The 27,131-nt window shown below is 43.2% G+C and overlaps 1 protein-coding gene across 2 annotated transcripts in view; it reads left to right on the forward strand.

The window, feature by feature from the left end:
* Positions 1 to 27,131, forward strand: part of KLHL29 (kelch like family member 29) — a 991,490-nt gene that overhangs the window by 920,966 nt on the left and 43,393 nt on the right. The window lies entirely within an intron of this gene.

A 27,131-nucleotide genomic window follows, 5' to 3' on the forward strand; every position in this document is an offset into this window, starting at 1 on the left:
ACATCGTTGGACGTTACCGATCTGCGGAGGGTAAGGATATTGTTGGTTTATTATGTATTTTTGGTTACAGAACGAGGGTCTTCAGTGACTGGATTGGGCGTAGAATAAAATACTCCAACAACCATTGTTTTTATTTCATTAAAATAATTTTAAATAATGTGTTTGTGTTTTATTTAACCCTTTACTACAATTGGATTAATAATGGATAGGTGTCATAATTGACGCCTCTCCATTATTAATTAGGCTTAATGTCACCTTACAATAGCAAGGTGGCATTAACCCTTCATTACCCCATATCCCACCGCTACACGGGAATGGGAAGAGAGTGGCCAAGTGCCAGAATAGGCGCATCTTCCAGATGTGCCTTTTCTGGGGTGGCTGGGGGCAGATATTTTTAGCCAGGGGGGGGGCCAATAACCGTGGACCCTCTCCAGGCTATTAATATCTGCCCTCAGTCACTGGCTTTACTACTCTGGCGGAGAAAATTGTGCGGGAGCCCACGCCAATTTTTTCTGCCATTTAACCCTTTAATTTAGTAGATAGAACGGCCAAATTTTGCAGATACACACTACTGACATTATTAGTGTGGAATCTGCAAAAAAAATGGAGAGAAGACATGGTTTACTGTATGTAAACCATGTCTCAAATCATGTCGTGTTTAGGAAGGAGAAAGAAAAAGCCGGTAATTGAATTACCGGCTTTCAAGCTGTATAGCGCTGGAATAAATATTAATATATATACATATATGTGTCTACTGACATATATATATATATATATATATATATATATATATATATATATATACCTATTCTACAGTTAGGGCCAGAAATATTTGGACAGTGACACAATTTTCGCGAGTTGCGCTCTGCATGCCACCACATTGGATTTGAAATGAAACCTCTACAACAGAATTCAAGTGCAGATTGTAACGTTTAATTTGAACGGTTGAACAAAAATATCTGATAGAAAATGTAGGAATTGTACACATTTCTTTACAAACACTCCACATTTTAGGAGGTCAAAAGTAATTGGACAAATAAACATAACCCAAACAAAATATTTTTATTTTCAATATTTTGTTGCAAATCCTTTGGAGGCAATCACTGCCTTAAGTCTGGAACCCATGGACATCACCAAACGCTGGGTTTCCTCCTTCTTAATGCTTTGCCAGGCCTTTACAGCCGCAGCCTTCAGGTCTTGCTTGTTTGTGGGTCTTTCCGTCTTAAGTCTGGATTTGAGCAAGTGAAATGCATGCTCAATTGGGTTTAGATCTGGAGATTGACTTGGCCATTGCAGAATGTTCCACTTTTTGGCACTCATGAACTCCTGGGTAGCTTTGGCTGTATGCTTGGGGTCATTGTCCATCTGTACTATGAAGCGCCGTCCAATCAACTTTGCAGCATTTGGCTGAATCTGGGCTGAAAGTATATCCCGGTACACTTCAGAATTCATCCGGCTACTCTTGTCTGCTCTTATGTCATCAATAAACACAAGTGACCCAGTGCCATTGAAAGCCATGCATGCCCATGCCATCACGTTGCCTCCACCATGTTTTACAGCGGATGTGGTGTGCCTTGGATCATGTGCCGTTCCCTTTCTTCTCCAAACTTTTTTCTTCCCATCATTCTGGTACAGGTTGATCTTTGTCTCATCTGTCCATAGAATACTTTTCCAGAACTGAGCTGGCTTCTTGAGGTGTTTTTCTGCAAATTTAACTCTGGCCTGTCTATTTTTGGTATTGATGAATGGTTTGCATCTAGATGTGAACCCTTTGTATTTACTGTCATGGAGTCTTCTCTTTACTGTTGACTTAGAGACAGATACACCTACTTCACTGAGAGTGTTCTGGACTTCAGTTGATGTTGTGAACGGGTTCTTCTTCACCAAATTAAGTATGCGGCGATCATCCACCACTGTTGTCATCCGTGGACGCCCAGGCCTTTTTGAGTTCCCAAGCTCACCAGTCAATTCCTTTTTTCTCAGAATGTACCCAACTGTTGATTTTGCTACTCCAAGCATGTCTGCTATCTCTCTGATGGATTTTTTTTCTTTTTTTTCAGCCTCAGGATGTTCTGCTTCACCTCAATTGAGAGTTCCTTTGACCGCATGTTGTCTGCTCACAGCAACAGCTTCCAAATGCAAAACCACACACCTGGAATCCACCCCTGACCTTTTAACTACTTCATTGATTACAGGTTAACGAGGGAGACGCCTTCAGAGTTAATTGCAGCCCTTAGAGTCCATTGTCCAATTACTTTTGGTCCCTTGAAAAAGAGGACGCTATGCATTACAGAGCTATGATTCCTAAACCCTTTCTCCGATTTGGATGTGGAAACTATCATATTGCAGCTGGGAGTGTGCACTTTCAGCCCATATTATATATATAATTGTATTTCTGAACATGTTTTTGTAAACAGCTAAAATAACAAAACTTGTGTCACTGTCCAAATATTTCTGGCCCTAACTGTATGTGTACACATTTATTCTACCTATTGGACTGGAAGCTGTCAGTGTGATTTTACTGTACACCGCACTGAATTACCGGCTTTTCTCTCTAACAGCGCTGCGTATTTCTCGCAAGTCACACTGCTTGTCCGTGTGTAATCCGTATTTTTCACGCTTCCATAGACTTTCATTGGCGTATTTCTTGCGCAGTACGGTGACAAACGCTGCATGCTGCGATTTTGTACTGCCGTAGAAAGCCGTATAATACTGATCAGTTTAATACGGCAGATAGGAGCAGGGGCATAGAGAATAATTGTGCCGTATGTTTTGCGAGTTTTACGGACGTAGTTTCTGCGCTCTTACGTCCGTAAAACTCGCAAGTGTGACGGCGGCCTAACTCTGGGGAAAAGCTGATACAAGAGAATGTTCCGATAAGGGCGCAGTCAGACGGCCGTATAACAAGGACGGCGGCTCTCCTGTGCAGAGCATGTATTTCTATGCAGCTGTTCAGGAGAGCCAACAGCCAGTCCTTGCACTGCGATGTGATCATCGTCCTTGTTATACTGCGCCGTTATCGGAACAATTTCTTGCATCATCTTATACCCAGAATTAGAGAGACACGGGTGAGACGACCATTTCACTGCCATCAGCTGTACTCCAAATGAGTACACTCCGATATCAGTGCAGCTCCAGACTGCGCCCTAAGCTGGACACTCAGAGGAGGACACAAGTGCTGACGCATCACTGCAAGCATCTGTACTCCCAATGAGTGTGCTCTGATATCAGTGCAGCTCCAGACTGCGCCCTATGCAGGACACTCAGGGAACAGTGCAAGTGCTGACGCATCACTGCAAGCATCTGTACTCCCCATAAATGAGTGCGCTCCGATATCAGTGCATCTAGAGTCTGACTGCGCCCTATGCAGGACACTCAGGGAACAGCGCAAGTGCTGACGCATCACTGCAAGCATCTGTACTCCCAATGAGTGCGCTCCGATATCAGTGCATCTGCAATCTGACTGCGCCCTATGCAGGACACTCAGGGAACAGCGCAAGTGCTGACACATCACTGCAAGCATCTGTACTCCCCATAAATGAGTGCGCTCCGATATCAGTGCATCTGGAGTCTGACTGCGCCCTATGCAGGACACTCAGGGAACAGTGCAAGTGCTGACGCATCACTGCAAGCATCTGTACTCCCCATAAATGAGTGCGCTCCGATATCAGTGCATCTAGAGTCTGACTGCGCCCTATGCAGGACACTCAGGGAACAGCGCAAGTGCTGACGCATCACTGCAAGCATCTGTACTCCCCATAAATGAGTGCGCTCCGATATCAGTGCATCTAGAGTCTGACTGCGCCCTATGCAGGACACTCAGGGAACAGCGCAAGTGCTGACACATCACTGCAAGCATCCTTACTCCCCATAAATGAGTGCGCTCCGATATCAGTGCATCTGGAGTCTGACTGCGCCCTATGCAGGACACTCAGGGAACAGCGCAAGTGCTGACGCATCACTGCAAGCATCTGTACTCCCAATGAGTGCGCTCCGATATCAGTGCATCTGCAGTCTGACTGCGCCCTATGCAGGACACTCAGGGAACAGCGCAAGTGCTGACACATCACTGCAAGCATCTGTACTCCCCATAAATGAGTGCGCTCCGATATCAGTGCATCTGGAGTCTGACTGCGCCCTATGCAGGACACTTAGGGAACAGCGCAAGTGCTGACGCATCACTGCAAGCATCTGTACTCCCAATGAGTGCGCTCCGATATCAGTGCATCTGCAGTCTGACTGCGCCCTATGCAGGACACTCAGGGAAAAGCGCAAGTGCTGACACATCACTGCAAGCATCTGTACTCCCCATAAATGAGTGCGCTCCGATATCAGTGCATCTGGAGTCTGACTGCGCCCTATGCAGGACACTCAGGGAACAGCGCAAGTGCTGACGCATCACTGCAAGCATCTGTACTCCCAATGAGTGCGCTCCGATATCAGTGCATCTGCAATCTGAATGCGCCCTAAGCAGGACACTCAGGGAACAGCGCAAGTGCTGACACATCACTGCAAGCATCTGTACTCCCCATAAATGAGTGCGCTCCGATATCAGTGCATCTGGAGTCTGACTGCGCCCTATGCAGGACACTTAGGGAACAGCGCAAGTGCTGACGCATCACTGCAAGCATCTGTACTCCCAATGAGTGCGCTCCGATATCAGTGCATCTGCAGTCTGACTGCGCCCTATGCAGGACACTCAGGGAACAGCGCAAGTGCTGACACATCACTGCAAGCATCTGTACTCCCCATAAATGAGTGCGCTCCGATATCAGTGCATCTGGAGTCTGACTGCGCCCTATGCAGGACACTCAGGGAACAGCGCAAGTGCTGACGCATCACTGCAAGCATCTGTACTCCCAATGAGTGCGCTCCGATATCAGTGCATCTGCAATCTGAATGCGCCCTAAGCAGGACACTCAGGGAACAGCGCAAGTGCTGACACATCACTGCAAGCATCTGTACTCCCCATAAATGAGTGTGCTCCGATATCAGTGCATCTGGAATCTGACTGCGCCATATGCAGGACACTCAGGGAACATCGCAAGTGCTGACGCATCACTGCAAACATCTGTACTCCCCATAAATGAGTGCGCTCCGATATCAGTACAGCTGGAGTCTGACTGCGCCCTTAGCAGGATACTCAGAGGAGGACACAAGTGCTGACGCATCACTGCAAGCATCTGTACTCCCAATGAGTGCGCTCCGATATCATTGGATCTGCAGTCTGACTGCGCCCTAAGTAGGACACTCAGAGGAGGACACAAGTGCTGACACATCACTGCAAGCATCTGTACTCCCCATAAATGAGTACGCTCCGATATCAGTACAGCTGGAGTCTGACTGCGCCCTAAGCAGGATACTCAGAGGAGGACACAAGTGCTGACACATCACTGCAAGCATCTGTACTCCCAATGAGTATGCTCCGATATCAGTACAGCTGGAGTCTGACTGCGCCCTAAGCAGGATACTCAGAGGAGGACACAAGTGCTGACGCATCACTGCAAGCATCTGTACTCCCAATGAGTGCGCTCCGATATCAGTACAGCTGGAGTCTGACTGCGCCCTAAGCAGGATACTCAGAGGAGGACACAAGTGCTGACGCATCACTGCAAGCATCTGTACTCCCAATGAGTATGCTCCGATATCAGTACAGCTGGAGTCTGACTGCGCCCTAAGCAGGATACTCAGAGGAGGACACAAGTGCTGACACATCACTGCAAGCATCTGTACTCCCAATGAGTATGCTCCGATATCAGTACAGCTGGAGTCTGACTGCGCCCTAAGCAGGATACTCAGAGGAGGACACAAGTGCTGACACATCACTGCAAGCATCTGTACTCCCAATGAGTATGCTCCGATATCAGTACAGCTGGAGTCTGACTGCGCCCTAAGCAGGATACTCAGAGGAGGACACAAGTGCTGACGCATCACTGCAAGCATCTGTACTCCCAATGAGTATGCTCCGATATCAGTACAGCTGGAGTCTGACTGCGCCCTAAGCAGGATACTCAGAGGAGGACACAAGTGCTGACACATCACTGCAAGCATCTGTACTCCCAATGAGTATGCTCCGATATCAGTACAGCTGGAGTCTGACTGCGCCCTAAGCAGGATACTCAGAGGAGGACACAAGTGCTGACACATCACTGCAAGCATCTGTACTCCCAATGAGTATGCTCCGATATCAGTACAGCTGGAGTCTGACTGCGCCCTAAGCAGGATACTCAGAGGAGGACACAAGTGCTGACGCATCACTGCAAGCATCTGTACTCCCAATGAGTATGCTCCGATATCAGTACAGCTGGAGTCTGACTGCGCCCTAAGCAGGATACTCAGAGGAGGACACAAGTGCTGACACATCACTGCAAGCATCTGTACTCCCAATGAGTATGCTCCGATATCAGTACAGCTGGAGTCTGACTGCGCCCTAAGCAGGATACTCAGAGGAGGACACAAGTGCTGACGCATCACTGCAAGCATCTGTACTCCCAATGAGTGCGCTCCGATATCATTGGATCTGCAGTCTGACTGCGCCCTAAGTAGGACACTCAGAGGAGGACACAAGTGCTGACGCATCACTGCAAGCATCTGTACTCCCCATAAATGAGTGCGCTCCGATATCAATGCAGATGAAGTCAAGGAGATAGACTGGGGAGACGCAGCGGTTAGGAAGCCATTTAGTTGCAATTTTTTTACATGCAATCCCCTAATTAATTTACAAAGTTTCATAACTTTCCACGTAGGATGAATTTATAAAAAAAAAAGAAATAAAAAATGTTTGTTACTCTTTAAATTACAAAGTAACTGATCCCTATTCACACAAGCATCATAGCATCATAGGGGTTATACAGGATTGTAAAGACATGGCTGCTTTCTTCTACACCTGTGAATGTGTTGTGTCAGGTATTGTAACGTAGCTCTACTGAAGTAAAGGGTCCTGACTTGCAATACCACTCACGACCTGTAGACAGGTGTGGCGCTGTTTCTTTAAGAAAGTCCCCATGGTTTCTGTTCTGAGCCAGCAGATCCCTAGGAGCGCTGGGACCTTCTCCCCTGATCATAAGTAGTGGTTTTACCTCCTCGACGTCCATTAAACATTAGATTCCAGGACTTGGGGATATAGACGTCTAATAAGAAACTTGTGTCCACGTTAAGTAAACGGCACGATCCGCAGGGAGACTTTATAGCGATGTATAATTTACAGTCAGACAATGGCGCGGAGTCATTATCTCCATCCTGCATCTGTCATTCACCGGGGCTCCCAGTGCATTCATGCCAGAACATGGCAGCACCCAGGTAACCTGGGCTTAATGTGTGACGGCTGCTGATAAAGGTTTTTTGCACAGCTGGATTTGGCATAGGTCATTATCTGGAGATGGAAATATGCAAATGTGGGATCCTTGATGGTTCACAGTCAGAGGGAAATATGCTAATCCATCAAAAAGAAAAAAATTACCAGAAACCAGGTTTTGTTATCTTGTAATTAAACTCCGATTTGACCTCTATAAAACAGGAACTTTTTCCCAATGGCTCCAAAACTTTACTAAACCTGAAAAATCAACATGTTGAATTGTGCATGTGTTATCTAAATGGATAAAAATGTAGCCCCCCTATGTAGAAGAATATAACTGCTATAATACTGCCCCCTATGTATAAGAATATAACAACTATAATACTGTCTCTATGTGCAAGAATATAACTACTATAATACTGCTCCTATGGTACAAGAATATAACTACTATAATACTGCTCCTATATACAAGACTATAACTACTATAATACTGCCTCCTATGTACAAGAATATAACTACTATAATACTGCCTCCTATGTACAAGAATATAACTACTATAATCCTGCTCCCATGTACAAGAATATAACTACTATAATACTTCTCCTATGTACAAGAATATAACTACTATAATACTGCCCCTATGTACAAGAATATAACTACTATAATACTGCTCCTATGTACAAGAATGTAACTACTATAATACTGCTCCTATGTACAAGAATATAACTACTATAATACTGCCTCCTATGTACAAGAATATAACTACTATAATACTGCTCCTATATACAAGAATATAACTACTATAATACTGCCTCCTATGTACAAGAATATAACTACTATAATACTGCCTCCTATGTACAAGAATATAACTACTATAATACTTCTCCTATGTACAAGAATATAACTACTATAATACTGCCCCTATGTACAAGAATATAACTACTAAAATACTGCTCCTATATACAAGAACTATAATACTGCCCCTATGTACAAGAATATAACTACTAAAATACTGCTCCTATGTACAAGAATATAACTACTATAATACTGCCCCTATGTACAAGAATATAACTACTATAATACTGCCCCTATGTACAAGAATATAACTACTATAATACTGCTCCTATATACAAGAATATAACTACTATAATACTGCCTCCTATGTACAAGAATATAACTACTTTAATACTGCCTCCTATGTACAAGAATATAACTACTATAATACTGCCCCCATGTACAAGAATATAACTACTGTAATACTGCCCCTATGTACAAGAATATAACTACTATAATACTGCTCCTATGTACAAGAATATAACTACTATAATACTGCTCCTATGTACAAGAATATAACTATTATAATACTGCCCCCTCTACATCAATATAACTACTATAATACTGTCCCCTATGTACAAGAATATAACTAATATAATACTGTCCCTATGTACAAGAATATAACTACTATAATACTGCTCCTATGTACAAGAATATAACTACTATAATACTGCTCCTATGTACAAGAATATAACTACTATAATACTGCTCCTATGTACAAGAATATAAATACTTTAATACTGCCTCCTATGTACAAGAATATACGGTAACTACTATAATACTGCTCCTATGTACAAGAATATAACTACTATAATACTGCTCCTATGTACAAGAATATAAATACTTTAATACTGCCTCCTATGTACAAGAATATACGGTAACTACTATAATACTGCTCCTATGTACAAGAATATAACTACTATAATACTGCTCCTATGTACAAGAATATAAATACTTTAATACTGCCTCCTATGTACAAGAATATACGGTAACTACTATAATACTGCTCCTATGTTCAAGAATATAATATAATACTATTATACTGCTCTCTATTTTTTTTGTGGAAAATCCATTCTACAGCACTTGCTGTATTCAGAAAGAATCCCAAGCTGACTTCTGACTAGTTATTATGAGGATCATGTTGCTGTTAACTTTTGAGGCTCCTTTCCATCTTACTTTTGAGGTTCCTTTCCATCTTCTGAGAAGTGTTCAAGTTGAAGTCAAGTGAAAACATGATCACTCCTTGCCTTATCCTGCATGTTTACCTTAATGAGGGAAGTTCTCATGTACAGAATGTTCTCTCCAATGATTGTATTGGGTTTCGTTAGACAAGCAGGCACGGCAGGCGGTCTTTACATACCCACTGAAAATGCCAGGGGGTCTTCTGTACCACGTCGGGGAGTCTCGCCAGATGTGCTGGTAAAGAAACCACACTAATCTTCTGCTCCAATAACTGGTTCCAGAATCTATTAGGAAAAAGGATTTTTCTTTTTCTGTTACAAAATGTCAACTACTTGCCATCACCTTACTAACATGTAATGTTATTAATGCAATACAACATTCATATGTATAGGAATAGATAGAGAGAGACAGACTTAGGCTGCCGTCACACTAGCAGTATTTGGTCAGTATTTTACCTCAGTATTTGTAAGCCAAAACCAGGTGTGGAACAAATAGAGGAAAAGTATAATAGAAACATATGCACCACTTCTGTATTTATCACCCACTCCTGGTTTTGGCTTACAAATACTGATGTAAAATACTGACCAAATACTGCTAGTGTGACGGCAGCGTTAGAGAGACTTTTATGCTGTGTTCACATGTTCAGTATTTGTTATGATCTGGTGGCCTAGGAGCAGCATGAGACGTACTCTGGAGAAGGTGGTACCTGTACTGACCACAAACCCTGAACTTAGCAGCGCAACTAGAAGCAGCCATGGGGAGTACCTAACACTCCCTAGACCCCTCGACACAGCCTGAGAACTAACTTCCCCTAAAGACAGAAATGGAAAAACTATCTTGCCTCAGAGAAAATCCCCAAAGGATAGACAGCCCCCAACAAATATTGACTGTGAGAGGAGAGGGAAATAACATACGCAGACATGAAATCAGGATTTAGCATAGGAGGCCATTCTAGCTAAAAAGAAAGAATAGGACAGAGTACTATGCGGTCAGTATTAAAACACTAGAAAATATCCACCACAGAAAATACAAATCACCACATCTGACTAAAGACATGGACGGTATATCTGCATCTCCAGAGACACAGCTTGGCTGCAAAAAATCCTTCACAGACAAAGCTGGACAAGACAAAACATGAAAATGCACAGAACTATAAGGTCCACAGCAGGTGGACAGCAAAAACAAAGCCAGAACTTATCTTTGATGAAATGAACATCAAAACAGGAGAGACCAGGTATGGATGTGAATCCTCCAAAAACAATGGACAACTGGCACTGACTAAAGGATAAAGCAGGACTAAGTAGCCCAGCCCAAATTGCAAAAAATGGATACACCTGATAAATGCTGCGATCCAAAGACAGCAGCACTACCTCTCATAACCACCGGAGGGAGCCCAAGAGCAGAATTCACAACAGTATTTGGTCAGTATTTTACATCAGTATATATTAGCCAAAGTCAGGAGTGGAACAATCAGAGGAAAATAACAGTAGAAACACGTCACGACTTCTGTATTTATCACCCACTCCTGGTTTTGTCTTACAAATACTGAGGTAAAATACTGACCAAATAATGAAAGTGTGAACATGGCTCAACTAGAATAGTAAGATTCAGCTGAGCAGTAGTTATCAACAGATGAGCTGAGATTTTGTGGGCTCTGTCACAATGTTTAGGGTAGGAGATAACTCTGATCCCTGCCTCATAACCCATTAGATTCCTCTCTCAAGAGCAGAGGCATCTAGGTGGTTAGACAAAACGAATGGGGGCTCCCTTTATTGTACCATCAGCTTTCCTACGACATGATGGCAGGATTGTTTTGGCTATTGGGATTCCCCAAAGTCTATAACGTTGAAATATCTTTTATAAATTAGATCAGAGAAGCAAAACCAGCTTTCATTTATAGAATCACTGACTGGGTAGAACAGGGAAATGCGGTAGATATAATATATCTCGACTTCAGAAAAGCATTTCATAAAGTTTCTCATACTATCCTTGTTGAAAAAAATGACCAAGTATGGGATTGACAAGGCTACGATTATGTGGATTCATAACTTTCTCAGTGATCGTACTCAAAGAGTGGTAATAAATGGCTGCACATCCAATTGGTAGAGTGTTTCAAGTGGGGTACCACAAGGCTGTGTCCTGGCCCCAGTCCTGTTCAACATTTTTATAAATGATGTGGATAAGGGAACTGAAGGTAAACTGATGAAATTTGCATTTGATACAAAGAACAATGTTTTTGCAAACCAAAAGAACTGGCTTTTTATCTGTATATTGGCTTGTGAATTTAAGTGTTTATGTCTGGTGGGTCAAAAAGACAGACTTGCCAACTGATATACTATCTAACATACTGTGTAAAAGTCTGTAATAGTGACTGTACATAGGGTGTGTTAAGCTTTATTTATTGATATGTGCTGATATGCTAATAGTGCTACTTGATCCCATCACCATTGTTTACCTTATCTTGATGTTGGACTGAAGGACACTGGGTAATTCTAAAAATAGCTTACATGTCGGGTATAAAAAGACTCAGAGATCGCATCATGGGAGACTGAAGTAACACAGAGCTACCAGCCGGACATTCTACAAAACACCCAACAGACAAGAGAAAGGACTGCAGCCAATTCATCATGGCACCATCACGAGGTACACTGATCTATGATTCTATAGGAAACAACCTAGGGGTTTGCGGCTCCGGTTGGAAGGACACAGATCTGATCCAGTGACTATCTCTGAACCATGGATATGTTTGGAGAAAGCCAGGTTTGGGACCCGCTGATCGCCTGGTTCCATAGAGATGGTCAGATAAGCCAGTGGGTGACTCTCGTGTCAACTGGCTTTGGACCTTGTATGGACTCTATGGACAGTCCTTGGTCATCTCCCTACGCTTGTCGCTACCTCTTCTCTGTGTGTGTATCACAGGTGGAATAGCGATCCTGGGAGCTCTGACATGTCAACTGGTTTTTTACCTTGTACGGACTCTATGGATTGTTCTCTGTCATCTTCCTACGCTTGTCGATATCTCTTCGCTGTATGTATCTCACAAGTGGAATAGCGACCCTGGGAGCTCTGATATAACATCTACCATTTTCCTGGCGAGACAGCGGAAGAGTAAGACCCTGTCATGTGCACCATCTTGGGGTAATTGCTGGGATTGTTCTGTTTGCTGTTGTGTGTTGTGGTTCAATAAAGTATTGCCACACTGTTTTACATTAACCCTGTGTTGTCTGTGTAGTGTATTGCCCACCGGGAGATAGAGCGGGCGTTCAGTGGTATGAGCCCTGGTCCATGCAGTCTTGCTAAAGACAGCCGGGCCAGCGGACGAGAACACCCACTGACCCCGTTTCACCACAATTGGTGGCAGCAGTGGGACACTACTCAGCCCGACGGAACCAGGGGAGCTGCAGGGGACTGGTGTTCGTAGACACCATCCAGGGCTTCACAACCAGGGAGGTATACAGACAGACCCAGCAGACCAGTGATTGGGCATGCACAGCAGGTTTAGAAAGCTACTATGTCCAACCCCACCAATTTGGCCTTGGAAAGAGGACCAGAGTGGATGTATGACTTCAACAAGAAATGGAAACTACAGGAGATGTTCCAGCTTCAATGGACTGAATAGAATTTAATGCAGGAGCTACGGAATGTGGAGGAAGCCATGCGTGGACCCAATGGATACCAGTTGTTACTCTTCAATTACGTATGGAGTTTATTTTCGTAAGGAGGATATGGAATATGCTCTAAGGAAACTGGATGATCGGAAGCCTATCATGTCTGGTTAATTAAGATGGGGGAGCAATGTGAAGAAATCAGATTGTATCTTAATTTCCCAGACAACCATGTTTTTGCAAACCAAAAGAACTGACTTTTTATCTGTATATTGGCTTGTGAATTTAAGTGTTTTTGTCTGGTGGGTTAAGAAGACAGACTTGTCAACTGATATACTATCTAACATACTGTGTTAGGGTATGTGCACACATTCAGTTTTTTTCACGTATTTTTTTGCGTTTTTTCGTGATAAAAACGCGATAAAAGCGCATTACAAACTGCAGACATATGCATCCTATCATTTAGAATGCATTCTGCAATTTTTGTGCACATGATGCGTTTTTTTCCGCAAAAAAAAACGCATTGCGGTAAAAAAGCAGCATGTTCATTAATGTTGCTGATTTTCTGCGTTTTTACCGCTATTCTATGCATTTGGGAAAAAACGCACAAAAAACGCGTCAAAAACGTTAAAAAACCCCGCATGCGGATTTCTGGCAGAAATGTCCGGTTTTTGTCAGGAAATTTCTGCTAGAAAATCCTGATGTGTGCACATACCCTAAAAGTCTGTAATAGTGACTGTACATAGGGTGTGTTAAGCTTTGTTTATTGATGTGTGCTGATATGCTAATAATGCTTCTTGATCCCATCACCATTGTTTACCTTATCTTGATGTTGGACTGAAGGACACTGGGTAATTCTAAAAATAGCTTGCATGCCTTGGGTATAAAAAGACTCAGAGATCACATCCTGGGAGATGGAAGTAAGCCAGAGCTACCAGCCGGACATTCTGCAAACCACCCAACAGACAAGAGAAAGGACTGCAGCCAATTCATCATGGCACCATCACTAGGGACACTGATCTATGATCCTATAGGAAACAACCTAGGGGTTTGTGGCTCCGGTTGGAAGGACACAGATCTGATCCAGTGACCATCTCTGAACCATGGATATGTTTGGAGAAAGCCAGGTTTGGGACCCGCTGGTCGCCTGGTTCCATAGAGACGGTCAGATAAGCCAGGTGGTGACTCTCCTGTCAACTGGCTTTGGACCTTGTATGGACTCTATGGACAGTTCTTGGTCATCTCCCTACGCTTGTCGCTACCTCTTCTCTGTGTGTGTATCACAGGTGGAATAGTGACCCTGGAAGCTCTGACATCATGTCAGCTGGTTTTTGACCTTGTACGGCTCTATGGATTGTTCTATGTCATCTTCCAACGCTTGTCGATATCTCTTCTCTGTATATCACAAGTGGAATAGCGACCCTGGGAGCTCTGATATAACATCTACCATTTTCCTGGTGAGACAGTGGAAGAGTAAGACCCTGTCATGTGCACCATCTTGGGGTAATTGCTGGGATTGTTCTGTTTGCTATTGTGTGTTGTGGTTCAATAAAGTATTGCCACACTGTTTTACCTTAACCCTGTGTTGCCTGTGTAGTGTATTGCCCACCGGGAGATAGAGCGGGCATTCAGTGGTATGAGCCCTGGTCCATGCAGTCTTGCTAAAGACAGCCAGGCCAGCGGACGACAGCACCCACTGACCCCGTTTTTCCACATATCTGAAACGAGTTGCTTGTTGTCTCTGTACACTGACAGGGGGAAAGACTGTGCTCTGTCCAGCTCATCGTTTCCTGACACACCGATCACCGACCGGACCACGAGGAATCACCGCCACTGCCAGGAGCCAAGACGTCATCTTTTCAAGAACCATACTGGACCCCTTATGCGCCACGCTTTGGCGCCAACGTCCACATCCTGAACTAACCGCATTCTGAAGTCATCAGACTGAAAAGTTTGCTATCCTTGAACTTCCTATCCTATGCTTCACACCCGCTTCCCTTGAGTTACATCCCCTGTGTTCCTTTATACTGTTTCATCTGTTTTCTCCCTGCGAGGAGTATATACCTGTTAAATTAAACCCCATATTAACACTCGCTCTGCCTCCGACCAGTCACTGCATCTTCCTACCTACTCACACAAGCTGCAATGACTGCACAATATACAATATTTGCGCTCCTTTTTGTATATTGTGCAGTCATTTCAGCTTGCACCTTGTATGGAGTTGCTGATCAGTTTTTTGTTCTAGATAGATAGATAGATAGATAGATAGATAGATAGATAGATAGATAGATAGATAAAAAAACAACTACCGAAAAAGAACCTTCACACAATGACCAAAGAATAAAAAAACATATATAATCTTTATTGAAAAAATCATTAAAAACATGAACAATGCGACAGTAACCACTGGTGCAGGAAAGAAACAGTGGGACCCACACAGGAACCAACCTCAAAACACAGTAGTACAATAAAAAAGGCAGGCTAAGTATAAATCAATTTACATATAGAACTAAATAAGGTGCAAGTGAATAGGTACAAGCCCTACATAAGAATAGGCATGTGTATAACAATAGGAAGAGGCACCTATGTAAACCTATAAATAGCGCAATAAAGTGCAAGTATACGGTAACCCAGCCTAATGGTGGAAATACAGACTGCTGCAAACAACGTAAGATGAGGTATAGTTACCTAGAGGAGGAACCCAGGGACCCACCACACCCGACGCGCGTTTCGCAATGAAATGCTTCGACCACGTAAGTGGTTACTGTCGCATTGTTCATGTTTTTACCTTCATGGTAAAATAGCTGCTAGGAAACCACTGCTAAGGACAGGCAACAAGCAGAAGAGACTTGCTTGGGCTAAAGAACACAAGGAATGGACATTAGACCAGTGGAAATCTGTGCTTTGGTCTGATGAGTCTAAATTTGAGATCTTTGTTTCCAACCAACATGTCTTTGTGCAACGCAGAAAAGGTGAACGGATGGACTCTACATGCCTGGTTCCCACCGTGAAGCATGGAGGAGGAGGTGTGATGGTGTGGGGTGCTTTGCTGGTGACACTGTTGGGGATTTATTCAAAATTGAAGGCATACTGAACCAGCATGGCTTCCACAGCATCTTGCAGCGGCATGCTATTCCATCCGGTTTGCGTTTAGTTGGACCATGATTTATTTTTCAACAGGACAATGACCTCAAACACACCTCCAGGCTGTGTAAGGGCTATTTGACCAAGAAAGAGAGTGATGGGGAGCTACGCCAGATGACCTGGCTTCTACAGTCACCAGACCTGAACCCAAGCGAGATGGTTTGGGGTGAGCTGGACCACAGAGCGAAGGCAAAAGGGCCAACAAGTGCTAAGCATCTCTGGGAACTCCTTCAAGATTGTTGGATGACTATTCCCGGTGACTACCTCTTGAAGCTCATCAAGAGAATGCCAAGAGTGTGCAAAGCAGTCATCAAAGCAAATGGTGGCTACTTTGAAGAACCTAGAATATAAGACATAATTTCAGTTGTTTCACACTTTTTTTGTTAAGTATATAATTCCCCATGTGTTAATTCATAGTTTTGATGCCTTCAGTGTGAATGTACAATTTTCATAGTCATGAAAATACAGAAAAATCTTTAAATGAGAAGGTGTGTCCAAACTTTTCGTCTGTACTGTAGTTTACAGGATAAAAAAAGAGGCATTCAAAGAAAAGAACACGGTCCCTACAGTCAAACATGGCGGAGGTTTCCTGATGTTTTAGGGTTGCTTTGCTGCCTCTGGCACTGGACTGCTTGACCGTGTGCATGGCATTATGAAGTCTGAAGACTACCAACAAATTTTGCAGCATAATGTAGGGCCCAGTGTGAGAAAGCTGGGTCTCCCTCAGAGGTCATGGGTCTTCCAGCAGGACAATGACCCAAAACACACTTTAAAAAGCACTAGAAAATGGTTTGAGAGAAAGCACTGGAGACTTCTAAGGTGGCCAGCAATGAGTCCTGACCTGAATCCCATAGAACACCTGTGGAGAGATCTAAAAATGGCAGTTTGGAGAAGGCACCCTTCAAATATCAGGGACCTGGAGCAGTTTGCCAAAGAAAAATGGTCTAAAATTCCAGCAGAGCATTGTAAGAAACTCATTGATGGTTACCGGAAGTGGTTGGTCGCAGTTATTTTGGCTAAAGGTTGTGCAACCAAGTATTAGGCTGAGGGTGCCAATACTTTTGTCTGGCCCATTTTTGGAGTTTTGTGTGAAATGATCAATGTTTTGCTTCATTCTCTTTTGTGTTTTTTTTCATTTAAGACAAATTAAATGAAGATAATAATACCAAAGAATTTGTGTTTGCAATCATTTTCAGGAAGAAAATGAGTATTATCTGACAGAATTGCAGGCGTGTCGATACTTTTGACCATGACTGTATATATATATAGTGAGCATGGACTAAATATGCCCAGACATGGTTCCACTGTGTAGTAGCCATGAGGTCTGAAGTGCTGAATGCAGAGTATAAAGAGTTAATCTACTTATAGCTCTGCGTAAAATCCTAAGTGATGGGGAGTGGAAACATTACCATGCATGACTGCCCTCCAGGATAGTGCACAGAGTGTAGTGTTGGTCCGTCAGGTTCTTTCAAGTGATCTGGAACATTTGGTCACGCTTACCAAAACAAGACTGCCCTTCTGGATCCTAAACAGATCCCTGTGGTTTTTGTATTCACATGCACGTGAACATATATTTATGGTAAAATCACTGCAGTCCAATACGGCCAAGACCATTTTTCAGGCAGGATTTCGTGTTGCAATGGCAGCCAAACTGCAAGTGACTTTCACAGAAGGAAGGCGACTCTTTGTGCCGGATCGATCATACATGACCCATCACTGACTCACAGTCTCTGATGCTCCTCCATAGTGCGAGCAAACTAGCAATCAGGCAGAAAAAGGAAATGGAAGCAAAAACTGAGACAAGGCTTGATGAGATTGTTGGCTACTTAGTAAGCCAGTAAGTAGGAGTGAGTAACATTTGCTAACTAGTGTGACACCCCAGGGAATTAGTAGAAGCCTTAGCCTGTTTTTCATTTAGGAAAGATCAGCCCACCTGGATGAGAAGGAAAAAATTGCCATTACAGAGCAAGCTTATTCCTGTGTGTGAGGATTGTCGATGCCTCGGTGTGAAGAAGGTGACCACTACACAGAGTGGTTCATCATTTCAAATATGTAAATATGTGACACAGTCAATAGGCTATAAAAGAGCCAGATAAAAGCTACTGAAGGGTATCACTACCATGAAAGTTTACTAAGGAGAGCTGTGAAGAGCATTGTGAGCTGTTCTACATTGTGAGATATGCATAGACTGGGAAGGAGGTGCTGCTGAAGAGATTGACAGCAGCCTGTCACAAAGCACGAGTTAAATGATGAATTTGTTATACCAACTGTTTGTTGCTGTCTAAGCCTATTACCTCTGTAACTGTAACCATAGTCTAGTTTCCTCTCTACTCTATCAGGCAGCACTAATGTTTTTTTTATTCCATGGAGAGGCCTCCTTTTCTTCATTAAACTGAAGTGATTGACAAGGAATCTCATCTCCTCTGCATACTAGACCCAGTTACCAAAAAGGAACATTTTGACCACTAACCAAAATAACTTGGGAAAACGAAAATTTGTTTTCTTTAGAATCCCCCTTCCATTTTGTATTCTGATTACATCCATGTATCACCCGGAATTTATCCTGAATCCTGTTACCTCACCCCTTGCAGAAGCAAGCTGCCATTGTGCTACTTACTAAATTCCCATCCGAACAGCGTTAGTAAGCAGGCTGTGTGCCCGTAATCACAAATAATCCATATTTGCTATTACAACATCATGATAGAGCGGAGCTCAATATTTTAAACAGTTTGTAATCCATTTAAGCCAGTTCTAGCTTTGGGAGATGGTTTCCTACCTGCAGCACTCAGAAGGATATTGGACTCACTATCCTGATAAGAAGATATGATAATAATCTTGAGGCGGCTTCTCCCTGCCATGTCGGTGACGAGGATTTATGGAGAATTTTGTCCTCACTGTATTAATTTATCTTTGGTAAATACTTAACTATGTAAGTGCAAGCGTATTGAGTTTTGGGTTCCACCCACCGGTCACTGATTGACAGCTTATTCCTTAATCACATTGAGGCTATCAATCACTATCTGGTGGTACAGATCCCAAAATTATATACTATGGGCTAAACATATTGGGACAATTTGACCCCACAATTTAATCTGCAGATACTTTAAGGGGTTGTCCAGCTAGAAGAAACCATTGTAAGCTCCACTCCCAATAGGTCGTATCTGGTTTGTGTCGAATACATGTGTGTGTAGAGGAGGCTGGCTAATTGCTTATTTTAATAACTAAACCTGTCCCCTTCTCTTAAACAAGACATATAAATATATAAATATGCAATTTTGCTTAACTTTTTATCTGGTGTAAATGCCGCTATTCATCTGAATCTGACTTTGTTTTTCTTTTGTTCATACGCCTCTGCTTTCTTGAGATATGGCCTCTCCCCTCCTTGTATGTATATCTATTTTTTAACCAAATGGGCATGGCATTTGTATTTTATTTGTGGGCATGTCCAAGAGAATCCCACCCACTTAGATAAGAAGACACAAGAGAGCATAGTAAAACCAAAAAAAATCACAGTAATCCACAAGTGCTAGTAAAAAGATGTAAAAAACAGGGTATTTGGTTGATACGTTTTTTGCAAAAAATGTATACTAAGCTGCTCCACCAAACGTCAAGGTATACCCATATAGAGCAGTCCTAACTGATGTATGCAATCCCTAACTGATGGATTTAAAAACCCGATTATCTGTATATTACTTGCGTGAACAGGGTTCAGAGAGGAAATGTCCATGTGGACACGCCGAGTGGAACAGCTTTTGTGCAGATAGCCCACAAGGAGTGGTGGGTAACTCCCTAGTCTTGTAGACACAAGAGAACAATTATGGAAACAGGCACACATGTGCTACTTGCACAGTGAACAAGTCTGTAGGAACATGTTCACACACCACCAAGAAACTTGAAGACACAAAAGAGCATAGTAAAACCAAAAACACTCAGTTTCAAAAAATCACAGTAATCCGCAAGTGCTAGTAAAAGATGTAAAAAACAGGGTATTTGGTTGATACGTTTTTTGCAAAAAATGTATACTAAGCTGCTCCACCAAACATCAAGGTATACCCATATAGAGCAGTCCTAAATGATGTATGCAATCCCTATCTGATGTATTTAAAAACCTGATCATCTGTATATTACCTGTGTGAACAGGGTTCAGAGAGGAAATGTCCATGTGGACACGCCGAGTGGAACAGCTTTTGTGCAGATAGCCCACACTGTGCAAGTAGACCATGTGTTCCTGTTTCCACTTAGATAAGAAGACTAGATTTATATGCAAGAGAGAGGGGTCCCGTATTTCAGGAATAGTGAGGAGCAGGCACAAACGCAACACAATGCAGGATTCAGGAGAACACCGACTTTAAGAATAAGTAATTACCCATCTATGATCAGTGACAGGCCCTCTGTCCTAAAGGTGCCTCTATCTTCAGCAGATCCTGAAACAGGGCAGAGTTTCCTGTGTTAGCTCATGAGTGGAGCTGTGTGTGACGGGGCTGGCTCACTTCAGTAGTTTAGCCCACTCCCTCCACTCATGTACCAACACAAGAAACACAGCCCTGTGTCAGGACCTGCAGGGATCAGAACATGTAACTGAAGATAGGGACACCTTTCAGCAGGAACCTATCAAGAAGGACCTGTCACTTATCATAAATATCTAATTTCTTATTCTCAAAGATGCTGTGTTAGGGCTGGTGGAATGCGCCGAGTAAGTATTGAGATAATATAGGTGCGTTCGCAGCACGGGGTCCACCGTGCAGGAGTGGAAACTGCTGCTAGTATATGGCGGCACTATATGGCGGTACTACGCCTGAATAGACATGGGTTCAGTCACCCGGTCTGTATAGGAGCGAGCTCTGTTGCTTCACAGAGTCGCCGGGATTAGGATAACGCTTTGCCCTGTTAACCTCACAGAGGATCACAGCTAACTAACAGAGCAGGTAGCATACAGTGGTCATACAGTCAGTATAGCACACAAACAACTCCTCTCCGGAGGTGCCGGAATTCTAGTGCCTATATGCCAGCCCTAAATTCACATACACAAACTCCTCTCCGAAGGTGCCGGAATTCTAGTGGCTATACAGCCGACCCTGAACACATGCAGACACAGACCACAAGGTAGCTAATCTCATAAACATAAGTTGATACTAGCCGTGGGGCCATGCAAACCTTTTATAGAGAAAGCTCTCCAGGACCTTCCTAGTGGTCCTATAGGAACCACTTCTGGACCTAAGCATGTGACCCCCGACCTCCAATGAGAGGTTGTCCCCTGGGCATGCTCAGTAGCGGAAAAGCAGGGCTTAGTCCCAGGAAATTTGCTCACCGCAGAACAGTGCTGGCTACAATGGCTGAGCCTGGAAGATCAGCAGTAACCAAGCGCACAATATCTGCCCGAGCCAGATGCTGGGACTGACGTCTCCGCTGAGCAGGCTCCACTGCGGCTGAAGAAGAATGGGAGACCGCAGCGGAGGTGGCTCGAGATTCCCCCTGTGCAGCGGCGAGAACTCGACACCTAACATGCTGTTCTCTAGAATCCTGCGTTGTGTTGGTTTTGTTCCTGCTCCTCACCATTGCTGAGATATGAGCCCCTCTCTCTTGTATATAAATCTAGTCTTCTTAGCTAAGTGGGCGGGATTCTCATGGACACGCCCACAAAGAAAATACAAATGTCACTTCCATTTGGTTAAAAAATCGATTTACATACAGGGAAATTAGAGGTCCTGCACCATAATACTGTAGGAATAAAAGAAAACGCCGGGTTGAGAACGGTTGAATGTACACCAGGTAAAAAGCCCCCCAAAATGACATATTTATGACAAGTCATAGATCTTCTTTGATAAGTTACATAACTTACTAATTTAAGCATAATTAATGAAGATTTTTTGGGGGTGGTTTGTAGCAGGTCAACCCCTTCAAGTTATTTGCAGCCTATGAAAGATATTCCATATTGTAGCAGTACACCATGATGCTGTTGAGGCGCTTGAAAAAAGGGGCTCAACGCTGATCGGTCCCATCCCTTGTTACTAGGTGCGAGAAGGTGTACCGGAATTGTATTGTAAGGACAGAAGTAGGGAATTGACGTATGGATAATGGAGAAGGCATGAAGAGTTAAACAACCACCGAATCTTTGGTAAAAGCCTATTATTGGGGGCCCTCGTTCTGTGACATGTTCCGCATTGTCCTTCGCAGGCAGCTGTTTTCAGAGCGTAGCACTGGGTTAAAACTTGCTGATTCCATGTGAGTTTCTGAGAAGCAGCGAGGAGTATTGGCAGGCTAATTATATGTCAGCACTACATGCTCAATCAGAGCTTAAGGTATTAAAAGCGTAATGAACCCATTGAAGACCATATTAACAGCCTCGGTGTGGGCCTGTTTTAGCAGGATGCCTTTTACAGATTTCTCACTCTTGACCGAGTCACGTTAAGTCTCTGCAATGCGCGGACGTGCGCTGAGAGGCAGACTGCTGATTAGCGGACTGCAGAAGGAGCAGGCGGTAATGAAAAATACTGTGTATGTAAGGAGCACCTGACAGCTCATCACTCGGAGTGTCAGAGAAATATCCATTTATTTACTTTATTTAATGCAAACCTATTACTGGCAGATGACTGGTCGCACACTTCAGAGCGGCCCGCTTGCCTGACCCCACTTGGAGAAATTAAGGCGATTTAAAGGATTACATGACTCGAGCTTGTAAAGGGTGAAATCTTTATTAGTAGGACAGAATATAGCGAGACTCTATGGCAGTGTATTCTTAGACCTCACACATGTTTGGCCGCTCAGCTGCATTACGAGTCAGTAAATATTTAGTAACATTTTGAGCCGGTGTAAAAAGAAAATGAAGGTTAACAAATTGACGTCAGGTCTTTAGCTGACTGTACGCCAACTCCTAGGAAGGATCTACTATCTGTGATGTTGGTAAGCAGAAGGCATTTTCTTCCCTAAGGCTTTGCAGGATGGTGATACATTCTTTTTAAAAGGCAATTTCTGGTTTAGAAAACCTTTTCGGGTATTTTCAGTTGGAACCTGTCATGTGCCTGGGTTTGAACCCTATAGCCTGTTTTTTTGTGGTTGGCTTCTATAACCGCAGAGTCACAGCACAGTCTCCAGGTGTATAGTTTTTGTTATATTCGATATATTTGTTATATTTTCAGTCTTTTTAACGTAACTGGTGTTTTCATTTAGTCATTTGTCTGCCCTATCACCTTTTGAGTGCAGCTTTATATACATTCCTCATGTTGGTGATCGTCTCTGTCACTGGTTTACCATGACAGAGAGAGGCCAGAAGACCGCAGCATCAGATTTCAAGTACTCCTGCACTGAAGCTTTCTTGCTTGGATGATTTCAGCTGATCAGTACTGGCCACTCCTCTCTCCTATATATGCTGGTTATGGCAATCTGGATTGCCAGTGTTAGTCTTGTACTGCCTGGAGTGGAGTGCAAGGTGTCGGTTGTTGGTAGAGGCATTTGGAGAAATGTCTTGTGACTGTTGCTTGTATTTTTTGGCTGTTTGCAAATCCTCATACTCTTTTATTTGGTTTTCCTTCCTTTTCTCCCCAGTGTTCTCTCTCTCTGTTGTCTGTGAGTGCATATTTGTATGATTGGTATTTTTCCTTTATCACTATATGTCCTTCCTTGTTTGTCTGGTTTGTGTATATTCATACATTACTACTCCCTCTTCCCTGGGTGAGGGACAGATATAGGGCTGAATCAGGAGATCAGCAAGGCATATGGCCGTGGCGTCTTCACCATCACAAGTAAGAGCAGGGATAGCTAGGGCACCCCTAGCATTTGGTAGTGGGTAGGAGCCCTTGGCCCCGGGTAATCTGACAACAGAATCGTGACAGTACCCCCCTTCTCCTGTCCACTAGCACCAAAATAACTATTACCTGTACGGGTAAATAAGTAATGAAATCTACTGATAGATGAGACCAAAGTCTACTGGGAATCACCAATGGTTGGAGAGACCCAGACTGACGAGTATGGGGGGTCTTAGAATGCGCACACACAATACACTCCCTGACAAGTTATGTCGCTTATCCATGTTATGTAAATAAAAGCTTATAACCTAACGTTAAATTCATCCATTGGTTGTATAAATTATTCTTTTGAAAGCTGAAACCCTCCGAAATGTTGTTTAGATTAATAAAATAAATTGGCATCAATGCAGAAATATTGATCAACTGATAGTTAATAGACACAGAATGGTCAGATTTTGGCAAGACAAAAGTTTTGTCGCCTGGTCATATAATGCACCTAATCCTAGTTTACATCCTAACTTGTGCTCAGTAAATGATCGGTTAATTAGTGTGTGTGTGTGTGTGTGTGTGTGTGTGTATAAAAACAAACCCAGCACCCCAGACCTTCACTTGAACTGCAACTTGAGCTCTGACAACATGCCAAAAATCCACCCTGCGACCAAAGCCTGGATTATCAAGAGGCTGAAGACCAGATCCACTGCGCGACCAAAGCCTGGATTATCAAGAGGCTGAAGACCAGATCCACTGCAGAGATGGCTGGCACCTTTAATGTGTCTCAGCGTCAAGTACAAAGAATTAAAAAAAGATTTGAAGAGACTGGAGATGTATTTGACAAGCCCAGGTCTGGCAGACCTCGCAAGACAACTGCTCAGGAGAAACGTTTGTTGGTTAGAAAATCCAAAGAAAGCCCCTCTTGCACTGCAGCAGAGCTCCAACAGGCCTGGTCACCTCAAGTCCCTGTGTCAACTAGAACAGTTTGTCGGATTCTGTCTCGAAATGGCCTCCATGGTCGAATCAGTGCCCAGAAGCCAGCACTAAACAAAAGGCAAATAAAAAACGGTGTGGCATTTGCAAAGTTCCACAGCCTGCTAAACAGATGGACGCTGGAAAAGTGGCAGAAGGTGGATTTCTCTGATTAATCTTTAGTAGAATTACACCACAGCCGCCACAAATACTGCAGGAGTCCTACTGGAGCCCGTATGGATCCAAAGTACACCCAGAAAACCGTTAAATTTGGTGGTGGAAAGATCCTGGTCTGGGGTTAAATTCAGTATGGGGGTGTGCGAAACATTTGCAAATTGCATTCTATAATGCTGTAGATAAGCCCTCCGGTCCAACCTTGAAGTGAAGAAAAATAAGTTATCCTATACTCACCTGCGGGGCGGTCAGGTCCGATGGGTGTCACAAGTCCGGCGCCTCCCTTCTCTATACACCCCTAACACAAGTGAGGTTTTGACAAAGACCGCCCTTGGTCGAAACGTTAACCTTATTGTCCGCAACCTGTTTACGTCATAAAGCACCTGGTGATGTCTGTACGCATGAATGAAGTTATACTTTTGGCATAAAAATTCATACTGTTGGAGTGCGGCTGATTTTCGTGAAGATTGTTCCAATCTTCTTGCGACGATGCCCTCCTGCTTCTTCATCGCTCCCCGGCATCGGGGCTCCTGCGCAGGCGCACTTTATCTGTGCTGTTGAGGGCAGAGCAAAGTACTGCAGTGCGCAGGCACTGGGAAAGGTCAGAGAGGCCCAGCACCTGCGCACTGCAGTACTTTTCTCTGCCTTCAACAGGAAAGATAAGTACGCCTGCGCAGGAGTGCGATGCCGGGGAGCCATGAAGAAACAGGAGGGTGGCGATCATAAGAAGATGGGAGGCCCCAGACCTGGGACACCCATCGGATCAGACCACCCCCCAAGTGAGTATAATAAAACTTATTATTCTTCATTTGCAGGTCGGATCGTGGGCTTTTCTACAGAATTATAGAATGCTGTAGATAAGCTCTGAAAAACAGTGGCCGCATCTTATAGCAGCAAATGCTGCTGACAGGTTCCCTTTAATGATGTATAAATTACAGGTAATAGAAAAAAACCCCATAAAAGACAGTTATATTATATTGATAAGGTTATATTCACACTATATTAGGTATGTACTATTGGCCCATGTAGTGGAAGATGCATTTCTGTGGCACATATACTATATGGGTCCATAATAAATTCCTAGGGGTTGGACAGATACCAATACATGTGTTTGTTTTTTAATTCATCCAAAATGTGTTGGCATGCCTGCTGCGTTTTACTTTTGCAGATGATGAATGGAGCCTACATTGGGCTTGCAAATTTTTTACCTAAGTAAAATTCTATCTTAGGGGCCGAAGCAGATACATGAAGCAGGTTGGACTGTTTTGGACACTTTGTGATGACGGTCATTTGTTCTTGCTGTGGATGATCTTTATAGATTGCATATATTTTTATTGAAAATTTTGGCCAATTTTTGGTTTATACTGTGTATGTGACACGATTTATTTTTTCTGAGAACCTGATTTTTATGGGAGTAGTTACACACAAATAAGTAATAAGCAAGTGCTAGTCAGAAGATGGAAAAAAACAGGGTATTTAGTTGATACGTTTTTTTGCAAAAAAATGTATACTAAGCTGCTCCACCAATCGTCAAGGTATACCCTTATAGAGCAGTCCTATCTAATGTATATAATCCCTATCTGATGTATTTAAAACCTGATCATCTGTATAGTACCTGTATAAGCAGGGTTTAGAGAGGGAATATCCATGAGGACCTGCTAGATGGAACAGCTTAAATACAAATGACCCACAGAGGAGTGATGGACTCCCCAGTCTTGTAGGAACAAGAGAACAATTATAGAACCATAAACACATGGGCTGTTTTTTCCATCTCCTGAATAGCACTTGCTTATTACTGTGATTTTTTTATAACAGTATTTTTGACCTCACTGTGCTCTTTTGTGTCTTCAAGTTTTTTGGTGGTGTGAACAGGTTCCTACAGACTTGTTCAATGTGCAAGTAGCCCATGTGTTTCTGGTTCTATAATTGTTCTTTTGTTCCTACAAGACTGGGGAGTCCATCACTCCTCTCTGGGTCATTTGCACTAAAGCTGTTCCAACCTGCATGTCCACATGGATATTCCCTCTCTGAACCCTGCTTATACAGGTACTATACAGATGATCAGGTTTTAAGTACATCAGATAGGGATTATATACATTAGTTAGGACTGATCTATATGGGTATACCTTGATGATTGGTGGAGCAGCTTAGTATAACTTTTTTTGCAAAAAAAAAGTATCAATTAAATTCCCT

The sequence above is a fragment of the Ranitomeya imitator genome, chromosome 5, assembly GCF_032444005.1.
Source record: "Ranitomeya imitator isolate aRanImi1 chromosome 5, aRanImi1.pri, whole genome shotgun sequence".
Lineage (NCBI taxonomy): Eukaryota > Metazoa > Chordata > Amphibia > Anura > Dendrobatidae > Ranitomeya > Ranitomeya imitator.